Source organism: Macrotis lagotis, chromosome X (genome assembly GCF_037893015.1).
Source record: "Macrotis lagotis isolate mMagLag1 chromosome X, bilby.v1.9.chrom.fasta, whole genome shotgun sequence".
NCBI lineage: Eukaryota > Metazoa > Chordata > Mammalia > Peramelemorphia > Peramelidae > Macrotis > Macrotis lagotis.
The window spans coordinates 501836820-501860907 of record NC_133666.1 but is presented as its reverse complement, the minus strand read 5'-3'; the positions used below and the strand labels follow the sequence as shown (position 1 = coordinate 501860907).

The 24088-nt window shown below is 37.1% G+C and overlaps 1 long non-coding RNA gene across 3 annotated transcripts; it reads right to left on the bottom strand.

Annotated features, from left to right (window-relative positions):
• Positions 1 to 987: 987 nt before the first annotated feature.
• Positions 988 to 23344, bottom strand: LOC141501915 (uncharacterized). 3 transcript variants are annotated; one of them, XR_012472334.1, is made up of 5 exons: positions 23168 to 23344; positions 18860 to 19035; positions 10870 to 10963; positions 4191 to 4258; positions 988 to 1546 (listed from the first exon to the last, which is right to left on the bottom strand). It is a non-coding gene; the product is annotated as an uncharacterized LOC141501915 (long non-coding RNA). The 3 variants fall into 3 exon arrangements; XR_012472333.1 differs by lacking the exon at positions 10870 to 10963; XR_012472335.1 differs by lacking the exons at positions 10870 to 10963; positions 18860 to 19035.
• Positions 23345 to 24088: the final 744 nt, after the last annotated feature.

The following is a 24088-nucleotide window of genomic DNA, read 5'->3' as shown; positions in this document are numbered from 1 at the left end:
AAGTGAATGGACACCAATAAAGTCTATTCCCTAGGTAAGTTACAAAAGGATTTTTGAAGTTTGGACAAAAGTTCAAATCCATTTCTTTTTCCTTTTTTTCTTTGTTGTAATTTGACAATGATTTCCATTTTTTAAACTAACCTTCCTATTTTTAAAAATTAATCTTTTTTAATTAACAAAAAAATCAATGCTCTACTTCCAATCCCTCCTCAAACCTGAAAAAGAAAGAAAAATAAAAACCAAACCCTTGTAAAAAATGTGCATAGTCCAGTGAAATAAATTTTCTCATTGGATGCATATCCAATGAGGATTCAGGACTCTAAGTCAATCACTTCGTCAGGAGGTAGGTAGCAAGTTATGTCCACTCTTTCTAGTTTTATAAAGGAAAAGTCAAGTTGATTACATTTCTTTTAAATTAGTTTTCTGGCCTTTTTGGACTGTGGTTTGGTTTCCTTTAGGGTAACTCATATTTCTTTGAGACCAGAGGCAACTAAATGCATTTTAATTTCCACCACTGACAAAAGGATCAGTTCCTTTAACAGAGGTTCAGCTTACAAAGGCAGAGAGACAATAGAAAAGGTAAAGAAATTCAATCTGGCAGAGATCACCAACCATAAACTGGTCCAAACTACAGCAGAGCAGTGAGATCATTCCAGAGTGCTCTGGAGAGATTTTGAACAGCTGTCTACACACTGCTTTCTCTTTCCTAGCCAAGTTAAGTGGAGAAAGCTTTGTTCTTAAGGAAAGATTTGCCCTGCCACACCCACAGAAGTAAGAGACTGACAGTCATTGCCAAAGATAGATCCAACTCCCAGATGGTTTTCACCCTGTTGTAGAGCTCAGTGGACATATCATACCAGGCCCCTGTATACCTTCAGGGCTTTGCTGTTGATCAGAACTTTTTGTTTATGCTTGCAGATTTGCTACCTCCTAACAAAACATTCTACTTCTCCCAAATGAAAGGCAGATGGTCCAATCCAGAGCTCCTTAAATATATCTTAGCTGTATTTTTTTTCTCAAGAAGAGGCTGAAATCAATGCATGAGAGAATCCTCACTTGGATCCTTTAAGGATTGGTGATTTCATGCATGTTGGCACTCCCTCTGTTGACACAGATTTCATCCTTTCATGCCTTGATAGAAAGATTCATGAGTTGCAGAGGTTAAAAAAAAAGCAAATCAACTCTATCACCTGGAAACCAGCTTTCTTGGAATCAGAATCAGATTTAGACCTAGAAAAGAACTTAGAACTCAACAAGTCAAATATGTTTCACTCATAGATGTGAAAATGGAAACCTAGGGAAATTGTGACTTGCCCAAGGTCATGCAAGAGTAGTGGTAGAGTAAGGATGAAACACAGGTCCTTTTCCTCCAAATCCTCCAATACATCAGGGTGCCTCTGGAGATCAACTTCTTCTGCCTTTACTAGGCTGGTTTTCAGATAATAGATATAACCTTCCCAGCTTAGTAGGTTCTGGCAGTCAATCAGTCAGCCAGTTGATAAGCATTGATTAAGCACTTCTTTGTGGCCAGGCATGGTGATAAATCCTGGGGATACAAATAAAGGCCAAAAAGAGTACCTGCTTTCAAGGAGCATATATTCTAATGAGAGAGACAAATTATAAATAACTGGGTACACAAAAGATTTGCAGAAAAGGGAAGTCAGTATTATTCTTCCTTCCTTGTGAAGAGGACCATTGTATCTTGTCATGGATGAGAATTATTGAATTTAAGTGAGGTAGAGTTGTACAAAGCTACTGCCTCACTCTTGGTTCCAGAGTTATCAAATTACACTGGTGAGACAAAAATCAAGGTGACTGATGATCTTGGTGTCTTTCATATCTAAGTAAGCTCTAAATCCTCCACAGTACCTGTTCCAGCCATTTTCATGGCCATTGGAACAAATTGTTCTCCTTCACCCATTCTGCTGGACTTTGCCTGATTGAGGTAGACATAACCCTTACTCACCAATAGGTTTGGTCTAACCCATATGCTGAAATGGTTTCTACCACTAGCTATAGCTTCTTGGAGCCACAGGCAAGAGTTATGTGCCAGGTGGACACTGAAGGTGGATGAGCAACTCAAAAAGGGCCCAGCAAACCCTCACACCAGAGGAGCTAATTCTCCCTAAATACCCTATATACCCTGGGTAAGTCTAGAGGGAAGGGCAAAGGCCTTCTGAAGAATCTAGAGTTTGAACTGAATCTTGAAAGCAATCAATAGAGCAACTTGAGAGGCAGAGGTGAGACACAAAAGATGGGTAATGAGAGTATTGTGTTAGAGGGGTCTTTACCTGGGAACTATGTTCCCTAAAGGATCTAAGAGTAGGAGGGTGTGAACTTAGATAAGGAAAAAAAGTACATCTTAATTTTCACCAAGCTTTAAATAAAATTTAACATTTCCCTCAATTACTTAAATATGTTACTCTGAAAGTAGGCTTTACCAGATTTCCAAAGGGTACATGATCCTGTGTTAAAAGAACTGCCAGTAGACAGTGTAACTGGATCTTAGAGTCTATGAAAAAGAGTAAATCTCAATAAAGCCTAAAGATTAGGAAGGAACCAGGTTGTCAAAGACTTTGAAAACCTAAAAGAAGACTTTTAGATGATTCTGATAGTAATAGGGAACCACTGGAGTTCATTCAACCAGGGTTGACGTAGTCAGATGTTTTAGAAAAATTACTTTGGCAGCTTAGTGGAGGATGAATTGGAGAAAGGAAAGACTTGAGCTTGAGAGACCTATTAAGAGGATGTAGCCTCTGAGAATCCTGCATCACTAAATGAGACTTTGAAGTAAGACTTCAGTAGAAGCATGAAAAAACACATAGCTTTTCCTGCACATAATTCACTTACCTTTTTGAATCTCATTTCCTTTTGAGACTCATTTCAAGTGCCACAATCCACATGAATTTTTTCCTGCTCCCTCAGGATCAGCTACTAGTGTACTACTTCCCCAAACTACCATATATTCTTTTTAGTATACTTTACACATATACCTATTTATGTGCATATATTCTCTCACAATGTAAGCTCTGAGGGCAGGAGCAAGAGGTTGGCTTACTTTTGTCTTTGTATTTTCAGCACTCACTACTGCGTCTGGCAACATAATAGGTGCTTAATAAATTATTATTGATTGACATCTTTACATCTTAGTTATTTCTGAAAGTGAATTCTTTTGTGGAAAAAATTAAGCCAAAAAACCCTCTCATCCAGGAATCACATCTAATGGTGATCATCAGGCTGTTTTTTAGTAGTCCCATCCCTTACTCCCCATCTTTCTGCCCAGAAGAGGATGGAGTACTTTCATTATAAGTTCTCTGAAGACCTTCATTGGTTCATCAATGACTCAGAGTTAGATTCTGTTCATTTACCTTATGAATGTTATTGAATATATTCTTTTGATTCTGCTTATTTCATTTCCTACAGTCCAGTTAAACAGATATTATCCATTTACTGTTACATCTCCATTGAAAAATCTGACTGCTGACAACTTGACCTTACCTTTCTGGGAGCTGATGAAGTCTCATTAGATGAGTCCAACTCCCTAATACATTGAATCATTTCAGATCTGAAGGTCTAGTTCTTAGATTTTTATTTGTCCTTTCTCTGTGAACCTTGCTATTGAAACCAGCAGCTTCTGTATTTTCATTGATCAAAGGTTACATGGAAGAGCTAAGAAGAAGAGAGGCAATTTTGAAGATAGCTGGGTTCCACTTAAGGAAGTGTACCTGTGAGCTTTAGACCCTGATTTCCATGTTTCCTGGGGAATCTTGATCATTTAATAATATTTAACCATTTTAGCATTAGCATTGAAGGATGGAAAAAAAATCAAATATAGGCTTTTAAGTTGCTGGAGATTTGAGCTTACTGTGGAAAATAGCACCTGTCTCCAGGCCAGACTATAGACCTAAAAATAATTTTAATAAACTTTATTTCCATTTCAAAAAAATCAGTGCTTTGATTGCAAAACATCTTTTAGGGGGAGCACTATTCTTCTGGTGAAGAAAGAACAGGATTGGTGAGCTGCCTTTGAAATCTCTAGGGGAATCAAGAAAGGTCACTTCAAGGAAGAGTTGAACTTAAACTGATATGTGAAAGGAGTAAGAATGTCCAAGAGGGGAAGGTGAGAAAGCAGCAACATCTCTCCATGGGTAAAAGTGTTGGATTAGGAGTCAGAAAAGTTCAAATCCTACCTTAGCGCTTGATTGTTGTCTGACCCTGGACAATTCTCTTAAGCCTCATGCAACTTTGGTTTTCTCATCTGTAAAATGGGAATAATAATAATTGTGGGGACCAATGGGATATTATTTGTATGACACTTTGCAAAACTCAAAATACTGTTGTTATTTAACAGTGACTGCTTGTGCAAAGGCACTAAAATAAGAGATGAAATCATGTCATAGGACTTTCTTAGAGCTGGAGGAGTCCCTAAGGTTATCTAAATGTGACTCCCTCATTTTATATTGGAGGAAACTGAATTCCATAGAGGTTAGACTTAACCAAGGTCACAAAAAATAGTAAGTGGAATAGCCTGAATCTGGCCCAGAAATGACTCCAAATCTAAAACTCCCTTATACTGAATTCAGGAAACACGGAAAAGAAATTCACTAGGTCTGTAGTGTAAAGTGTGAGCAGAGTAGTAATATACCAGTCTGGGGAAGATATACCGAAGCCAACTTGTAAAAGGCTTTAAATTCCCTCTGTTGTAGTGTACTAAAGGAAATATGGAGACCCTGGAGCTTCTTGAATAGTAAGAAAAAGGAAGGTAGGCATGTGATTAAGGAATATCAATTTTAGCAGCTGTGTGGAAGATGGCAGCAGAGATGGGAAAGACTAATTGAAAGGAGACAATTGAAATAGTTCAGTCTAAAGGTGGTTGTGGTCTGAGTAAATAGAAGGGGCAAATGCAAGAGATGTGGGGGGCAGGGGAAGGGGTGTAGTTAACTGGTCTTAGCAACCAATTGTATATAAGAAGTTGAGAGAGATTGCAGAATTATGGATAACTTCTAAACTATAGAACAACAGATTAAATCCTAATAATTATCATTTGCCAATCTCATGGTATAAATGTTCACATTGATAATTCAATAATTGGCTGTCCATAGTACATTTCTGCAATAAGGACTGTCTTTTGCCTTTCTTTGTATACTCTCTCATAAACCCTTATATTCACTCTGCTGTCAAGTTCTGTAAATTTTGTCTTTGTGGTGAACACGATAGTGATGATCCTTTCAATAAAAATAAGTAAGTTGAAAAATAGGGGTTGGTTTTGGAGGAATGATGGCCAATTCTGATTTGGACATGCTGAAATTAGGAAGACTAAGGGAAAACTTATGTGGATATTCAGCAAGCAGTTTGGAATACAGGATTATAGCTCAGGATATATGTGAAAGCTGGATAGTTGGATCTGGGGGTTTTCTTAATAGGAACATTAACTTAATTAATAAAATTTGTTGAGATCAAATTGAGGGAGAAAAGAAGAGAAAAAGACCTAGGCCAGAACTTTTTTTCCCCCCAGAGAGTTGGTTAAACATTTACCAGCAAACTCCTGTGCTGCTCTCAAGGAGCTTAAGGTCTAAAGGAAGAGTCAACATAAAAAAAAAAACTGTATGAAAAAGAAAGAGAGTAAATTAGAGATAATCAAAGGGGAAAGGGAATCAGGAAAGGCTTCCTGTGGAAGTAGAGATTTGGAAGAAGCTAGGAGGTAGAGATAGGAAGGGAGAAAATCTCAAGCATAGGGAGAGTGAAAATGAGGAGTTGAGAGAAATGGTTTGTTTAAAAAACAATAAGGAGGACATTATCCCTAGATCATGGATTATATGATGGGAAGTAAAAAAATGGAAAGGTGGAAGTGGGCTAGGGTTTTGAATATTAATCAGATGATTTAATGTTTGATCCTGAAAGACTTAAGGAGTCACTGGAGTTTATTGAATGGAAGTGGCAATGATATAGTTAGATTTGTACTTTAGGAATATGAGTTTGACAGCTGAGCAGAAGACAAACTGGAACAGGGAGACTTGAGTCAAGGAGATCAACCAGAAGATTAATGTCCAGGAGAGAGGTGATGAGGGCCTGCAACAGGATGGTGGCAGTGTCAGAGGAGAAGATGAAGATGAGAGATATTACAAAGGCAACAGAGTGGATATAAGGACTGATGAGATAGTAAGGAACTAATATGAGCATAGGTCACTGCAAAGATAGTGATATTTTAATTACAATGGGAAAATTCAAAAGAGGGGAAAATCAATGAGTTAAATTTTGCACTTGTTGAGTTTAGATGTCTTCCAGAAACTCAGTTCAATAGACAGGATCAAAGGTAGTTGAAAATGCTAAGTCTAGAGTGGGAGAGAGCTTAGGGAAAGATAAGTGACCTGAAAATGATTAAGACAAAGGAGATAATTGAATCAATGGGAGTTGATGGGATCACTGAGATCCCTTTAGGCCTTAAGCTCCTTGAGAGCATCATAGGAGTTTGCTGATAAATGTTTAACCAACTCTCTGAAAAAAAAAAAAGCTCAGACCTGAGCCTTTTTCTCCCTCTCAGTTTGATCTTGGTGATATAAAGGGAGAAGAGAAAAGGGCTCAGGTTAAAAGTTCTAGAATATATTCACCATTAGTGGATGTGATCTGGGTAAAGATCTAGCAAAGGAAATTGAAAAGGAGGGGGTCAGACCAGTAGAAGAATCAGAATGGAATAATGTCATGAAAACCTAACTAAAGAGAGTATCAAAGAAAAGAGATGATTGATAGCATCCAAGATTTCAGAGAGGGCAGGAAGGATGAGAAATGAGAAAAGGCCATTGGATTTGGTGATTAAAAATTCATTGATAACTTTGGAGAGAATAGTTTTATTTGAATGATAAGCTCAAAAGCTGGACTATAGAGAGTTAAGAAGAAAGCAAAAAGAGGAAAAATAAAGGCACCACTTTGAACCACTTGGAGATGGGTTCTCAAAGAGTTTTGTTACAAAAGAGAGGAAAGATATAGATGATAAAGTTTGACAATGATAAACAACTTGCAATGAAGGGAGGAAAAGCAAAATAAAACATTTAATGAAAAGTGAATACCCAGAAGAAGAAAAGTATGGTAAGTATATTCAGCATAGATCAGATATTTGCCTATCCCGGAGGACTATATGGAAATAAAACCTCAAATCTGAATATAATATTTGTGAAATTCCTAATAGGCAAGAAAATAAGATGATGTAACAGGAAAGATTCCAGTTTGTCCTGTGAATGTGTCTTTTGATGAGCTTTACTTAATTAGTTCTTTCTCCAGAAATTTTTTCTTTTTTCTTTCTAAATATTCATTTTAACTATGAACTTAACAATTTTCTACAAAAGTGAACATTTCACTATACAAAGAACAGAAAAGAAGACTGTGTATACAATTTCTGTTAACTATACTTTTTTAACTGTTTATTAAATTTAACAAGGTTATAGCAAAATGCTCTGTTCCTTTGTGTCACCTTCTCAATGTGTTTTTTATTTTCTGTGGAGTTGAAAAAATTTATTGATGCTTTTTCTTTTTAATATTGATATTATTACCCATTAACTTGACCCCTCCCCCAAATAAAAGCTTGTCCCTCCTAAAATATGGTCAAAAAATAAATCCTTACTTTGACCACATCCAAAAATGTGCCTCATTCTGCACCTCTAACTCATCAAAGCTGTCAGTTCATACTAATCTTCCTAAATTTCTGTAAATTATCTACACTTGTCATTTCTTATAGGGAAATATTCTATTACTTCAGTTTTTTCAGCCATTCTCCAAATAATGAGTGCCCAGTTCATTCAGTTCTTGACTGTCCATGTTTTTGGAGTCATGGTTCCTTTCCTTTTATCTCTGACAACTCTACTTTTTTTAATTAAAAAACCCTTTTTTTCAAAATATGTGTAAAAACAATTTAACGTTCACTTTTTAAAAATTTTGAGATCTAAATTCTCTCCCTCATTTCCTCTCTCCCCCCTCCAAGAGACAGCAAGCAATTTGATATAGTTTATACATATGAAGTCATGGCAAGACATATTTCCATCTTAGTTATATGGTGAAAGAAAACACAGACCAAAAAAAAAATAACCCAAGGAAAAGGTATGCTTCAATCTGGATTTAGATTCCATCAGGTCTTTCTCAGGAGATGGAAAACATTTTTCATTGTGAGTCCCTCAAAATTACCTTGGATCATTGTATTGCTGAAAATAGCTAAGTCGGGGTGGCTAGGTGGCACAGTGGATAAAGAACCAGCCCTGGAGTCAGGAGTACCTGGGTTCAAATCCAGTCTCAGACACTTAATAATTACCTAGCCGTGTGGCCTTAGGCAAGCCACTTAACCCCGTTTGCCTTACAAAAAAATAAAACCCTAAAAAAAAAGAAAGAAAAGAAAATAGCTAAGTCATTCACAGTTGATAATTGCATAATATTGCTGTTACTGTATACAATATTCTACTGGTTTTGTTCATTTCACTTTGTATCAATTCACGTAAGTCTTTCCAGATTTTTGTTAAACAATTCTGCTTAGCATATCTAATAGTACAATAGTCCATCAAAAATCACATACAACAACTTTGTTCAGCTATTCCCCATTAATTATGGGGAATTTCCACTCCTTTGTCACAACAAAAAGAGCTTCTATAAATAATTTTGTATATATAGGTTTTATTTCTTTGTTTTCATTTTCTTTTTTTAAAAAATCTCTTTGGAATCCAGAGCTAACAGTAATATTGCTGAGTCAAAGGGTATGCAGTTTGACAATCCCTTTGCACATAATTGCAAATTACTCTGAAAGGTTGAATCAATTCACAACTTCACCAACATTTGTGCCTCAATTTTATCATATCCCCAACAATATTTGTCACTCTCTTTTTTTGTCATATTAGTCAATATAATGGGTTTGAAGTGATATCTCAGAGTTCTTTTAATTTGTATTTCTCTAATCAATTTTGATTTAGAGCATTTTTCATATGATTATAGTTTGGTTTTTTTGGCTGAAAACTGTCTGTTTATGTCCTGTGACCATTTATCAAATGAGGAATTTCTTGAATTCTTGTAAATTTGACTCAATTCTCTATATATTTGAGAGATGAGCCAGGTTCCTTCTGGTTACTATATTTGTGTTCCCCCACATCCCACCTCGAGCTGGTATGTAACTCCCTTTATCCTAACATTTTCTGGGTTTTTTTTTTAATCTTTCACAAATATTTTCTTCTACAGCTACTCAGAGGGCAGTTATTTTAATGTGACTGATTTGGACTCAATGCATCTCCAAATCTATTCTATACAACGATTAAGGCTATAGATAAGATCTCTTAAAGTGACCTCCCTGATGTCATGTACCTCTGCATTGACTTTATCTGCCCTTTTAGACATAAGGAGGGGTGGGGGTGGAGCAGTGATTGACTCCAAAGAGAAGTCCTGTCTACTTCTCCTTGACTGGAAAGATGATGGCTGTCATATGAAGCCTTAAGGAGGGCTGCAAGGAGTGGGGGTTAATGCAGGGGAAGTCCACTGAGATCCCTAAGGCCAGGTCAAGGTTGAAGGTGGAAGTGTATAATTGCATATGTCCATTGGCAGGGTCACTTTGGTCATGGAGCAATCCAACATTTACAGGAAACTCTACAGATGGTGCAATTCTGTAATTCTTTACTTTAAGGTGGGGGGAGGAGGAGTAGAATAATAGGAGTACCATTCATACAGAAATAGTGGACAAACCCCTTAGTTTCCCTGTGATGTCAAGTTGGTGCCACTTAGCTACTAAGTTAGCCACTAAAGGGCTTTTGAAGATAGGTCACAGATCTTTCCACTGGCTGTCACCCCTAGCACAATGCCCAAGAATCCCCTATTTTAATTCCATTTCATTAGCAGGGTACTCTTGCCCTGTTTCCTCCTTATCATCACCTGAGGCCTGGAAGGCCTGCCAGCCACCCTGATGCCAGCACCGATGACCAGCTGCCAAGCAGCTTCTGCAGCTGACTCCAGGAGTGCCTCCAACTTTCACCAACAGTGCTCCTTTTGTTGGGAGCACAAGCTGCCTGCTCTCAGAGCCTGCCCACAAGCCTTTTATGCCTGCTGTGTGTTGCTGGCCCTGATCCAACTTCAGAAAAACCCAAACCACCATGTTCTGAGGAAGGTACAAAGATTAAACGTGGGTTTCTGTGGCTTGCTGTGTGTAATACACATGGGGAAGAATCAAGAAGTTTAAACTGGAATTAATGTCATTTTCTCAATGCTTGGACTTAGTCTCTGAGTGATCACATATTGACTTCTTTTCTCTCCTCTTCTCCAAGCACTACTTATATAAAATAGTTCTACATGAAAATCTGCAGGCATGTTGACTACTAGGTTTCAAAGGAAATTGTAGCTTTTTGGCTTCAGGCTTAGAGGGTATGCTTTCTTCCTTTTCAATCAAACTTCTCTGGAGAGATCATTTGAGTTTTTAGGTAGAGATTTGGATTTTTTTTTAAACAATGAGATGCTTATAAAATTTAGATGTGTCTCCAGCAAGCAGAGAGACAGAGAGGGAGGGAGAGAGAGAATGTGTGAAAGAGGGGGGAGGCGACGGCTAGGTGGCACAGTGAATAGAGTATGGGCCCTGGAGTCAGAGTACCTGAGTTCAAATCTGACCTCAGACACTTAATAATTACCTAGCTGTGTAACCTTGGGCAAGCCACTTAATCCCATTGCCTTGCAAAAACCTAAACAAGCAAGCAAAAAAAAAACAAACAAGAGAGAGAGAGGACAATATGGCTTAGATGACAAGAAGGAGGAAGAGGAGCAGAGAATATAGGATGAATGGAATTTAATTGACAAGAGTATTAGAAAAAGGTGGAGGCTTTTCTTTTAATTATTTCATGAGAGATAGAGGCAAATTCTTACCACTTAAAGGAGAGTTCAGTGATTTCCATCATGGGACTTAAAGATGGAAACACCTTCTTCATTGCTTTCAAGGTATTAATCGGGTCATTGTGGTCTAGAGAAATCAAGCCAAGTAACAAAAATTAGAGAGACAGACTGTGAAAGTAGGTTTCTGGTGTCCAAATCCAGGACTTTTTCTTCTATGTAATCTTCATCTCTTCTCCTTTTCCTGGTCTGTCCCCTATGCTAGAATGTTCTCCCTTCCTTGATTCTTCCTTCTGTTTTTCCTAGGTATCTTTTCAAAAAACTCATTCCAAATTCTACTTTTTGCAGGAGATTTATCCTGGTACTCAACCATTAGACTGTGAACTCCTTGAGACCAGGGTTTGTTTTGTCTTTGTCTCTCTAGCTAATTAGAGACATGGTACCTCTTGCATCTTAATTACTTAATAAATCCTTGTTGACTCCTGTGGTGTGTATATTGTCATTTATCTTCATCATGCTCTATTCTCTAATTTTGTGGTTGACCACTTTCCCCTTCAATTTCTTATCCACTGAAAGGTCTGTGAAGAAAGTCATCAGTGCCATGACAGAGGTGTAGTAGAACCACTTTGAACTGGCTCTGATTTATTGTTTTGCTTATTGAATTAGAAAAATTATGGATAAAATGTTAATAATGCAAATAATACAAATCCAAATAATGCAAAGCAAACTTAAAAGTATGGCATTAATACAGTTTTTGGTTTTGATTTTTATTTGCCTTGGTGAGTCAATTGTTAAACATTTACCAGCACATAGCTGCATGTACAGGAAATGACTGGGGAGAGGGTTCTATGCCACCTAGTAGGGGACCCCCTCCTCATATCCTCACACAGATGTCTCCTGGGGCTGACCAATGCAGAGCTAAAACTAGTCTGAGATCAGATAACAGCAAATTGACCTTTTGTAAGTGGATCTCAGCCACAACAATAAGTGGAAGCTGAACTCTAGGCCAAATGTGGGAAGAAGTAGGCCTCTGGTTTCCTTTTCTCTGACATGGTTTAAAAGTAATATGGGTCAATGATTGAAAACAAATAAATAACAGAAAAAAGAGATCTAGGGCTGCATTAAATGCATAGTTGGGGCCCATCAGTCTAATGTACTAAGTTGTCTATTATCTAAGGCAAGTGAGAGGAAAGATATGGATTACTGAGGTAATTGTTTAGTTTGTAATATTGGGAAACCATACCAAATTCTAGAATTCATAAATCTTTTGTTAATTAAAAAGGAAGTTTTAAAGATAGTTTTAAAAACAGTAACCCAGATCCTCATCCTGAGTTTCTTGGTGATAAAAATTAGTATTATTGTCCAGAAGAAAGGATTTAACTTTAGGCCCTGCCAGTCAGTGCTTGCTTAAATATTTCAGGTTAAGTGGTGACTGGCATATTTATGTAGCTCTGCTATCCCCAACTCCTTTGCCTCTTTCTAATTACAGAGGGTCAGGGTTTTGGTTTTTCTGGGATTAAATTAGGCCACTAATCAACTTCCTATGCCACGTGGTTCCAGCTCTAGGTTTTTAAAACCATTTGCCACATCAAGTCACATAGTATGACTGCCCTTAGAAGCCCCAAAGCTATAGGTGACTAATTGAGATTCCTGAACCCTCAGATCATTGTTTTGGGAAATAAAGGTAGGGTATGATAAAGGTACCCAAATTAGTCACTATTTAGCTTGAATGAGGTCAAGATACAAGAGATAGCCAAAGGGAGACCTCAAGGTAACTGAGGCATCAGGTATATTATACCAAATCAAGGAAAGGTTTAAAGGCAGAGGATAAGCTATTAGACTTTGCAAGGTTCCCTTCTAGCAGGAGTACCTGGAAAATGAGAGCAATGTGGTATTATGGAACGAGTCCTGGACAGAGAATTGGGAGGCCTCCATTCTGGCTCATCCTGTGATCATAGTCAAATTGCTTCACTAGCCACCAAATTCTTCATCTATAAAATGAGGAAGTCAATGAAAACTTTTTATGACCTAAGGATAAGTGTGTATGTACTTTGAGGAGATCTGAGATCCCATCAATATGGGATACCAATACAAATGATCTGGATTGCAAATGATCAATTCCTCTTGTCTTAAATTATCCCAGTGGGTCCACCCAACATATTGCAACTCTTCCTTTGGACCTCCTGACATTGCACAGATGAAAGTGGCTGTTCATTGATTGGCTCTTGCTCTCATTACACAATTCATTTCCTTTTGCATCCATCTCTCTCTCTCTGATAATAGCCTTAAAGTCAGTCTTTCTTCTGTCCTCCTCAATTCTTCATATGCTTTTCCTATTAAAATGTGAGTTCCTTGAGAACAGGGACTATGTTCCTTTTTCTGTTTGCACCTCCAGGGCTTTGCACTTGAGTGTGCACACAGTAAAAGCTTAATAAATGCTGTTTCATTGTACTTTGCTATTGCCTTTTAAGTGACCCACAACTTTAATTATTTGCCTGAACATTTTATTTTGCAATGTATTTTTTATTTTAAAGAAGAATCACAAAATTCTTTTATCTGAAGGATACTTCAGTGGTTTCCTAGTCTATCTATAAAGAAATTCCACTTTTACATAACTGATGTGGTATCCTAACTTGAAGGCTTCTAATGGCAGTGAATCTACCATCTTCAGGAACTGCTCATTTTAGAGTAGTTCTCATCTTGATGTGGCACTCATTCTCAATTTGCTTCCTTACCATTTCTATCCATGACTCTTAATTCTCCCCTGTGAGGTCAAATAGAACAAATCTAATCTTTCTTTTATATTACAGCTTTTCAAGTACTTTTAGAGAAATATAGTATCCCAAGTCTTTGCCAGGCTAAACATCCTAGTCAGCATGGTTATGTGACTACTTTGAACAGTGTTCAAAAGCATGAGTTTAGATATTGAGAAGATAGCTGGTAGGAGTAATTTAGGATTAAGGTTTGGCAAGGCAAGAACAGTGTTAGGACAAAGGGGCATGGATTCAAAAGGTAGAGATATAGTGAAACATCTTAATTTTAAGATCAAATCAACAATGAGGAGAAAGTAAGACAAGTCAAAGTTTATGAACAAGGGAAATGGAGAGAGATAGATATGTTGGAACTCATAGTGGAGACAAAGAATAGCCTTAAGAGGAGTGAAGCAAAGGGACTAATGGAAGGATGAGAAGCTATGATTAGAAAAGGGAATTTTAGAATTCAGGCTCATGAAAAACGTTCTTTTATGGGTAATGGTAACATATAAGCAAAAAAAGCCAATTCATTCAATTATCTCCCATCTAGTCAATTTCCTATATATTTGTGTGTATGTATTTATATATGTTTGTATATATACATTTTACACCTAGATATTGGTATGTGTGTATATACATATATAAACATATATGGGACATATTTTATATGTATGTAATTGAATCAACAATACATGGGCTGTCCATGTAACTTATTATGATGGTCGTCATCCAAATGATATTTCTTATGTGGATGTTAGGCTGAATTCTTTTCAGTGATTATGGATCTCATTTAGAAGGCTGTGAAATTTTCTAAGGGCTTGATAAAGTCAACAAAATGTTATCTGTGGGGGCAGCTAGGTGGCACAGTGGATAAAGCACCGGCCCTGGAGTTAGGAGTACCTGGGTTCAAATCCGGTCTCAAACATTTAATAATTACCTAGCTGTGTGGCCTTGGGCAAGCCACTTAACCCCATTTGCCTTGCAAAAAAAAAAAAAACCACCTAAAAATGTTATCTGTGAATAGGAGCATTAGGAGAGCCTTCACATAGATAGAGCAGCTAAATGGTTCAGTGGATTGAACATTTGACCTGAAGTCATCTTCCTAAGTTCAAATCTGGCTCAGACATTTACTAGTTGTGTGACCCTAGGCAAGTCACTTTACCCTATTTGTCTCAGTTTCCACATCTATTAAAATGAGTTGGTGAAGGAAATGGAAAGCCACTTCAGTATCTTTGACAATAAAACTCCAAATTGGGTCATGAAAAAGTAGTATTCAATTGAGCAACATTAACAAACATAGATAGAGAATTCATCTTTTGGGGAGGTGTTATGTTATATGACTTCTACAGAGGTATCAAATGCCTTGTGTCAAGAGAAGTCTCCTAGCTCTTTTTCCTATTATATAAAGAGAAGAAAGAGAACCAAACAGGCAGACAGACACAGTAAGAGACAGAGAGCAGAGATTATTTTTGTTGCTATGTATTTTAAGGCATCTTATGTGATTATAATTTATGCAAGAGAGGAATTTTGTTGAAAGAAGACATTTTGGAAGTTTTTTTGCACCATTGAATCGATTTTTTTATGGTAAACAGTAAATAAGGATCATCTTGCATCCTTTATATTTTTCTGTCAACTGTATAACTGTTACGATGCGGTCTGGTCTAGATTTTATTTGAAGAAGTCTATTTCATTTTCAAATTTTCATTCAGGTACTTGAAAAATTGTTATTTGATTGGATTGGTTTCATGTGCAGTTTATTGTCATGAAGATTTGGGGGGAGGATGAAAAGGAGATATTTAGTTTACTAGTTATTGATATTTTCCTTATTAGTCTCTTTAAAAACAAGAACAATAATAAAATAATCTTTTCCCTTTCAGATTTCTTGAAAAGTAATCATTTTATATCTTCAAAATTGTAGCATAGACTTTCCTTCTGCCTAGTCTAGCTATTCTTCCAAAGGTGTGCTGGCAAATGTCTAACAACTGGATCTCTAAGGGAAGCACAACACACTTTTAAATTTAATCTTCATTATTAACACTTTTTGAATCATTTAAATCAAGAAATCAACAAAACAATGAATCAAGTCTGGATTTGTGGTGTTTGCCAAGTTCCAAGGTGTAAATGCTCACACTGAAAATTTAACAATTGGCTTTCATGAACTAGTTTGAACTGGTTCCAGACCACTTTTGGCTTTTCCCATCATTACTACCTCATTTAACACATGAGGAACTGTCACGTTGGAGTTTATATGCTTTAGCTCCACTGTCACTTATGGAGAAAATAATTTTTTATAGAAATCTTTATGTATTGTTAGCACTTTTTTTGTCTGTTCATTGAAATGTTTTCTTATTTAAATACCCTCAGTTTAATTTGACTTAGGATAGGCAAGGGATACAGTGGATAGAGTGCCTTACAGAGGATAGAGTCAGAAATTTCATGAGTTCAAATCTGACCTCAGACACTAGCTATGTGATCCTGGTCAGATCACTTAGTCCTATATGTTTCAAGGAAATGTAAAACTATTCTAATATCTTTGCCAGGGAAACACCAGATAGGGTCATGAAGAGTTTGGCATGACTGTAAATAACTAAACAAAAACAAGAAATTATTTGATCTAAGTTAGTCTCAAACTTTCTAAAACTTTCCTCCTCATTTTCTGTAAACTCTTTCTTATTTTTCCATTTATTTCTTGCTGTTTTATGAGGTAATACAAGTCATTGTCTTCTACTATGCTCTACTGTAAGACATTACAAATCAGTTTATACATGAAATTGATATTATGCTTCATTGCCACATCTCTCTACTTGGGATCAAGTAGAATGAGATCAAATGCTTGCTGCCTGGGACAGTTTATAAGTTTTTTTCTGGTATTCTCTTGTGGCAATTGAGTAACACTGGTTAAATTACCTTAGTAAGTAGTGATAGTCTATAGTGATGTCTTCCTATTTTTCATTGTGGAAAGTTTCATTAAAATGGGTCAAGTTGGAGTTACATGTCTTATCTTCTCCCTTTCATTTTTCCTTTAATTTGATAATTTTTTTGATGACTGCTCTAACAAGGCAGTTATTTTATTATATATAGATAGATGACTGAGGAATAGTTCTCACTTCAGGAAGCCATTGATTCTTATCTTTTAAGACATAATTTCATTTTCCATGATCTTATTTGGTACAATGTATAGTACCTCTTGATATTCTTCCTGAAGAAAGTATTTATGAAGTATAGCTGGTAAGTTGTTGTATAGTCTACAACTCATCTACATCTCATTTCTTACTCCTGGATCAAGTTTTCTAACAAATTTTTTGCCACTGTTCCTACATTCACTTTGTACTTTGAAGTCAACAAATATTAAAGTATATGTTGATCTAATTTGTAATGTCTTTCCAAGTCTCTCTGGCATTTCTCTAATTTCTCATATTCTGGCACATAAATTGTAATTGTCATTATAATAGCCATTTGTACATTCTAAACATGAGTAAGATGTTTCTTATGGTCTCCGGCCACATGATAAAACCAGCTCTTCCAACTCTTTTATTTGTAACTCCCAGGAGAACCTATGAGTCAGCCATTCTCTTAGCTGTAACTTCCCCTTCTCTTCTGATTTCATTTAGAGTGAGAAGGTAAAGATGGATAAGACCTAGGTTTTTCAGAAGGATACGCACTTTACTGACCATTGGACAAGATTCCACATTTAGAGGACCAGGAATTAAGTGTATATCTACATATGGTATATATGCTACATGATTTTAGGAATTTCTACTATTTATCACTATAGATGCAAAAGGGAACCAGTCTGACTGAAAGAAGAGATAATTTAATTTTTTTTTGTATTTGCTTTGTACATAGGACTTGGTACAGAGTGGATCTAGATAAATGTTCACTGATTTTTGAATTGAGCATCATTTTGTATCTTTCTTTGTCACTTGGTTTGTCATGGCCCCAGAATACATGACAAAGTGTTCGGCTTTTTGGTGAAGAGCTTCTCTATACTTATTCATGTTGGCTCTCAGAAGGTAGATACAGTCTTTCCCCAAGACTAAGCTCAATGCCTTTCCAAGTTGGCAGAATTTACCTGAGATGGTGCCCCATTGGCAAAACCTCCAAAAATCCTATAGTTACATTGTGTCATAATGAAGCATCAGAGTAAGACATTGTGTCCATGTATGTCTACACACAAATTTTCCTATCAACTAGCCAATGTGATGATGTTTATCCTTTCTTCTTGAAAAAGATCATGATATTAGGGAGGTGATGCCCATGAAAAGCACATGGAATAGATTTGAGTGAGGGGAGTGTTGTACTAAGTCACAAGACTCACTTTCTTCTATGGGTCTAGTGGCCAGATATGGATCAGGATAACTGGAGATGGTCTTGGATGTGAGATTATCAGAGAGACTTACCCAAGGTCATACAGCTAATAAGTATCAAGTGTCTGCGGCTGGATTCAAACTCCCCTCTTCCTGTCTCCAAGGCCAGTGTTCTATCCTCTGCACCACTTAGCTGCCCCTAAACAAGCTAAATCCACATAAAAGATAACCTAACAGTTGGTTGATCAAATATATATATTTAACTAGAAAGTATAGATAGATAGAGAATGAATATTAGTGGCTTTATCTAATGCTAAACTCTTGATTCAGTCATCCACTTAATCCAATATCAGTTTGTGCCCTTAATTTTTCCCAAGAATAATGATGAATTGGGTTGAGCCCAGGTCTTCCTTATGCCTAGAAACCATTATTTGCCAAAGGGCTGGTAAGATTGATATACAGAAGTATGGAACATGACAAATCTAGATCTTTTCTTTATGGAAAAGAGAATTCTCTTAGTTTTGACTTTGTTATAACCAAATTCTAACCATTGGAGTCATCTGGCCCTATAAGTCTCTCATTTGACTTTCACATTTCATACAGAAAGCATCTCAGTCATGGGATGATTATGTTTATTGAAACATAGGACTTAGAGAGAGTCCAGAAGGAATCTTAGAAATCATCAAGTCCAACCCCCTTATTTTAATAGATGATAAAAGGGAATCTAGATGGTCATAGACAAGCACTGGACCTGGAGTGAGGAAGAGCTGAGCTCAAATCCTTCCTAAGACCAGCTGTATGACCAGTTGTATTCACCAGCTGTGAATTTGCCCACCACCTGGGTAAATCCATTTTCTCCTCTTACCTTCAGTTTCCTTGTCTGTAAATTAAGGATAAAATAACACCTTTGTCCCAGGGTTGTTATGAGGATAAAAAGAGATAATTTTGTAAAAACACTTTGCAAACCTTAAAGGGATGATGATGATGACCATGATGATGATCATGATGACGATGACAATGATGATATTCAAGATGGAGATTATAATGTAGAAGTAGAATTCTTGTCTTCTGGAGAGGCAGATGATACTACAACCCATCTGCCTCCCCTCCAAATATAGGGTAAGAAATTTTATTTGCTTTACCTAGATAAACAGCAAGCATAATTTTTGATGACTAAAAGTAAACCTAGAACATAATTAAACTGACAGTAAAGATGACATAGGAATATGGCTTTCATTAAAACAAAAAATAAAATCCAGACATCCCTCTAGAAGAAATGATACTTTTTCAAGATGGTAGATGCTGAGTTCTCTTTGGGTGCTGAAGGAATGAGTACAGAAAAGTTCTCTTAAACTTGATCAATGTTTATTTAAATAACCCATCTCACTGTTACTTTTTGAGGAAAGTCTAAAACAGCTTTCTAAATGGGAGGGTGGAATGTGCATGTTCTTGGGCCACTTGGATTGTTTCCCATCCTTTCTGCCTATCAAACACTTTTGAATGAGCAATTTCTTTCTGGAAACACTAGCCCTTTCACAGGCCCAATTATTTCCAAATCCCGGCATCTTTGTTCTCAGGAGCTGCACATATTCAGAGAAGCCACTCCACCTCTCACGATGCAGGTGAGGCAAATTTATGGGCACATATTACACATGACTTTGACACATGAGAGGTAGCTGAAGTACTTGGGTCTCCTGCCTGCTTGGCGAGAGTTAGACAGGATCAGACTTGTAGTCCATTATTTCCTCTTCCCAAACAAAGACAAAGCTTGTCCTTGAACTCCCTAAATGAAGCATATGATTCATGATCCATGTGCCTATCCCTGAATCCACCCGTGGGGAGAGGATGCTATAAACTGCCTTGAATAAACTAACAGTTGTTTGGGGTTTGGGACTGGCTTTTGTTGTTGTTATAATTAACCAATTAATTATCTTTCAGATGAAGCCAACATTCTACTCTGCAAGGAAATGTAATCCAGTGGCAACAGAACAGGAGACCTGAATTCTGTTCTGTCCCAAGAAGTTGATTTGTTCTCTTCATATGTAAAATAGAGAAGAATAAATCTCCCTGCATTTTCCTGAATGAAGGAAACAAATATTTACTAAGTAGCTAATATGTACCACACAATGGCCTGAGAACATTACAATATTATCTCATTTGATACTCAAACAACCCTGGAGTAAATTGTATTATTGTTTCCATTTTGCAGTAGAAAAATCTGAGGCAGACAGGTTAAGTGGCTTGTTTAGGTTCACAAATAGTCAAAGACAAGATTTGACCTCTTCCTAACTATGGGGGCAGTGAATAGACTACAGGGCCTAAAGACAGGAAAACTTATCTTTGTAAGTTCAAATCTGGGTTCAAACACTTACTAGCTATGTGACCCTGGACAAGTCACTGCATCCTCTTTGCCTCAGTTTCCTCATCTGTCTAATGAACTGGAGAAGTAAATGGCAAATCAGTATCCTTGCCAAGAAAATCCCAAATGGAGTAACAATCACAAATTGATTCTAATGACTTAAAGTTTCCTGTCTATAGGCCCTACTACTCTATTCACTCACCTCTATGTGTCTTGTGAGAATAAATGTAAATCAATAGTAATAATCAAAATTTAGAAGGCTTATAAAAGGAAACTTCAGCTATCAATATATATATATGTATATATATATATAATTAGTTCTAGATAAATTGCTGAGTCACATAGAAAGCCACTGATTTTATTTTATTACATATTATTTTATATTAATTCATATAATACATATATGTGCATATATTGTATATATCTTTATAGTTATGTCTATTTGCTGATAATTATGAACATCTATCAATAGCAAACTTAACCTGAGTATGAAATTATCATCTTACTTTGATTTGTGAGAAATAAAATAAAGAAAATCATGAGAAGAAATGTGTTAGACATTTAGGCTTTGAGAAAGTGATGACTTTAAAGTACAGAAAAGGCCCTAGAATCAGCTTCCACTTTGGTGGTTGGTTGGTTTATTCTGCTGATCTCAAATTACTGAGAAAGTTCATGATGAATCTAAATGCTTCTCCAGATTTAGGCTGGGCCTATCTTAAAATAGGCAGATTTTCACATACTTAAGAATGGGTTGTGCCCATAATCAGATGCCTAAAGGAAACCATGAAGTACATCTGAAGGAACTTAGAGTCTAACTCTCTTTTCTATTAAATTTTCCATTGGTCTGGTGTCAATTTGTAAGACCACAACCCTGAATGATGCATAATGACTTAGGAATAGCAAGTTCCTATATAAGTCAGTCAACTAGTAAGACAAGAAACATTTATTAAACCTCCATTATGGACCATTATTCACCCAAATGAGGAGACAAAGAAATGTCAAAGACATTCCTGATCTCAAGGAGCTGATGGTCCTGAGAAACAACATGTAATAGGGTAATTAACATAGCATAACCATGTTTAAAAAAAAGCCATACATAGGATAATTTGAAGATAATAAGCAGGGAGAAATCACTAGAACTAAAGGGAGAATTTCAGGAAATATTTCTTATTAAAAAAAAGTCAGATTTGGGACTTGAAGGAAATCAAGGAAACCAGAGATATAGGGAGTTGTTTAAGGGACAGCAAAGAGGCCAGCTTCACTGGGAACATAGTAGGGATAAGATGTGAGATAAAGGCTTATAGTTTAAAAGGATGAAAGTAATAATCTAGTCATCTCTTACCTAGGCACTAAACTATGGCAGGGTTGCAAAAGGTATCTATGTAGAGTTTATTCAAATGTATGAAATCATAGAACTCTGAAATAGAAGTAAAATGGTGGCAATTTGCACTTGGGTCTTTTTAGAAATGGATGGCAATCCATCCCATTTCCCAAACTTATCAGTATTCAATTTCCACATGAGATTATCAATTTGCTATGGTGGAAGGGGAAAAAATCATTCTTCTATGCCTATAGTTATCTTACCAATGCTAAGTCCAAAGGTTATTAGATTGTGACTGTCTGCACAAGTCTATCATCACTCCTGGAAAAAATAGCTCAATATTTATTACCCCAAAACATGGGTTGGGGACATCACTTTATAAATCATAGAAAAGGTCAGCGAGAAGAAAGTTCTAAGTTAGAAGAAACCATTACATGGCTTATGAGCTTCCAAGGCAAGGTATCTGGAGCCACTATTCCCCTAAAACCACAGCCCAGTCATTTTGTGCTGATCTCTCCTGGTGGATTGGAAACCTCTCCTTTGTTTTGGGGAAAGCCACAGTATTCCACTGGGCAATATGTTGCTGGAGAGTCATTTGCAGGGGGCCAGCCAAGTTCCGTCATTTCAAAAGACTATGGTTATAAAGAATAAAAACAACTAACATAAAACAGGCCCTCAAGTGGTGCTTCCTTTGGAAGGAGCATCCAGGCTGGAAATCTTTAAATCCAAGGTCCATTTTCCTAGTAGTACCAGATGGGAGTGCATCTACCCACACACTTTCTCGATTTCTATAATGATCACGGTACAAGTGCTGTCTGCAGCATTCACTTTGCTATTAATTTTTAGTCAGGCAGACAATACAAACCTGCTCTTGGTTTTTTCAAGTGGCATGTGTACTATTCAATCTGGAAAGCCCAGCCAAGTTCAATTAATGTCACTAGAACTCCTGGAGTTCACATATAGAAAGAAATCTGGAGCCCCCAAATTTGGAAGTTTTCCTATTTTTTTGGTGAAGATGGGAAAAGATGGGGGTAATCATAGCAATAATCAAAATAATATAAAAATGTCAGGGATGCAAAATCAGTCTATCAAGACCAGTTTTTGGCAGGTTACTTTCTTCCTTCTGCCCCATTCCTTTATTTCCTGAGAATCTCCAAACTTTGTAAATGCCATCACTGGAGTCTAAGAAGACTCCACCAGCAAAATGCTAGACAACCCCCCCCCCCCTTGGTCAGTTAATGAGAGGAGTTTGGTATTTAAAAGATCAAAGTTGCATGTATGCTTGTGAGGGGATCCCATTTTCCCTGTCTTCAGAAAGGTCATCCTCACATCTTTATGAAATCATCAGTGATGAGCTGTGAAGTAACCTTCTGTGTGGGGCTAAAAGGAAAAACAAGACATTTCTATCTCTTGGCCCTTTTGCCTGTGACAATTCCAGAGGCTTCTTTAAGGCCCTGACTCCTCCCCTAAGAGGTGATCACCTCTTCGCCTTCAGGAGCCAAGCCTTGCTGGGAAGAGCCTAGGAGGGGGATTGGCTGCCATAACTTCCCTCTCCCTCTCAGATAGTGGTGACACCTCAGCCACAGCTGGATACCTTAAGTGGATGTGTCCATTCCAAAGAAGTCTCTTCTACCTGATTACTGGAGGGAGAAGGTGGTGGGTGCTCTTCATAATATTGCTAAAATATCAGTGTTTTGTAAAGGTTGCTACAGAAACATTTTAGAGTTGTAGAATCCAAAATAGGATGTCTAGACAAACTCCTACTGTCTGACCTTTTATATATTTCCTAATCCAACCAATCTTGCCAAGCAAATTGGTGACTAAGCAACAATTCACTTTACACTATGTCATAAAGGCCTGACAAGGCCCAGGTCACAGTTATAAATTTCAGTCTGGCTACTTCAGCAACTCTCAGCTTCCTTTCCCAACACAACTCCCATGTGGTTTCTGGGCTGTGATGTGTGCTCTGGATAATCATGAACTAATTTTGGGGCTGTTAAATCCAAAAGCCACAGGGCTGCTGAGAAACAGAGAGTACTTTCATCCAGTAGGACCCCAGAGTTTACATAAAACAGTAAAAGGAAGGCTGGAGAAAGTCTCTGGCGAAAACAAAATAAAAGGCAGCTTCGTTGGAGTCTTAGGGGCAGCCGTCTCTTTCTGGGGGGCAAAGAGTTGACATTGCTGTTTTCTAAACAAATGGAGCTCTAATGGTGCTGGAGCTAATAATGCTAAAATATGGTAATCACACCCCCAATTTATAACATTCTTTCTATTTTTGAATTTCCTTCCCTTTATGAAATGGCTGAACCTCTCAGAATTAGCCCCTGGACAAAATTATCCTGGTATAAGTAGAAGTATCCCTTGTTCTAAGTAGACTCAACATATAGAATTTGCAATTCATCAGATGAATAAAGTTACAGCACTTATTAATTCTCCCCCTCAAACCTGAAGCCTTGAAACTAAAAGGGGTTTTCAGTTTTGCTGCAGAGAATATCATAGAGAAAATAAGATAAAG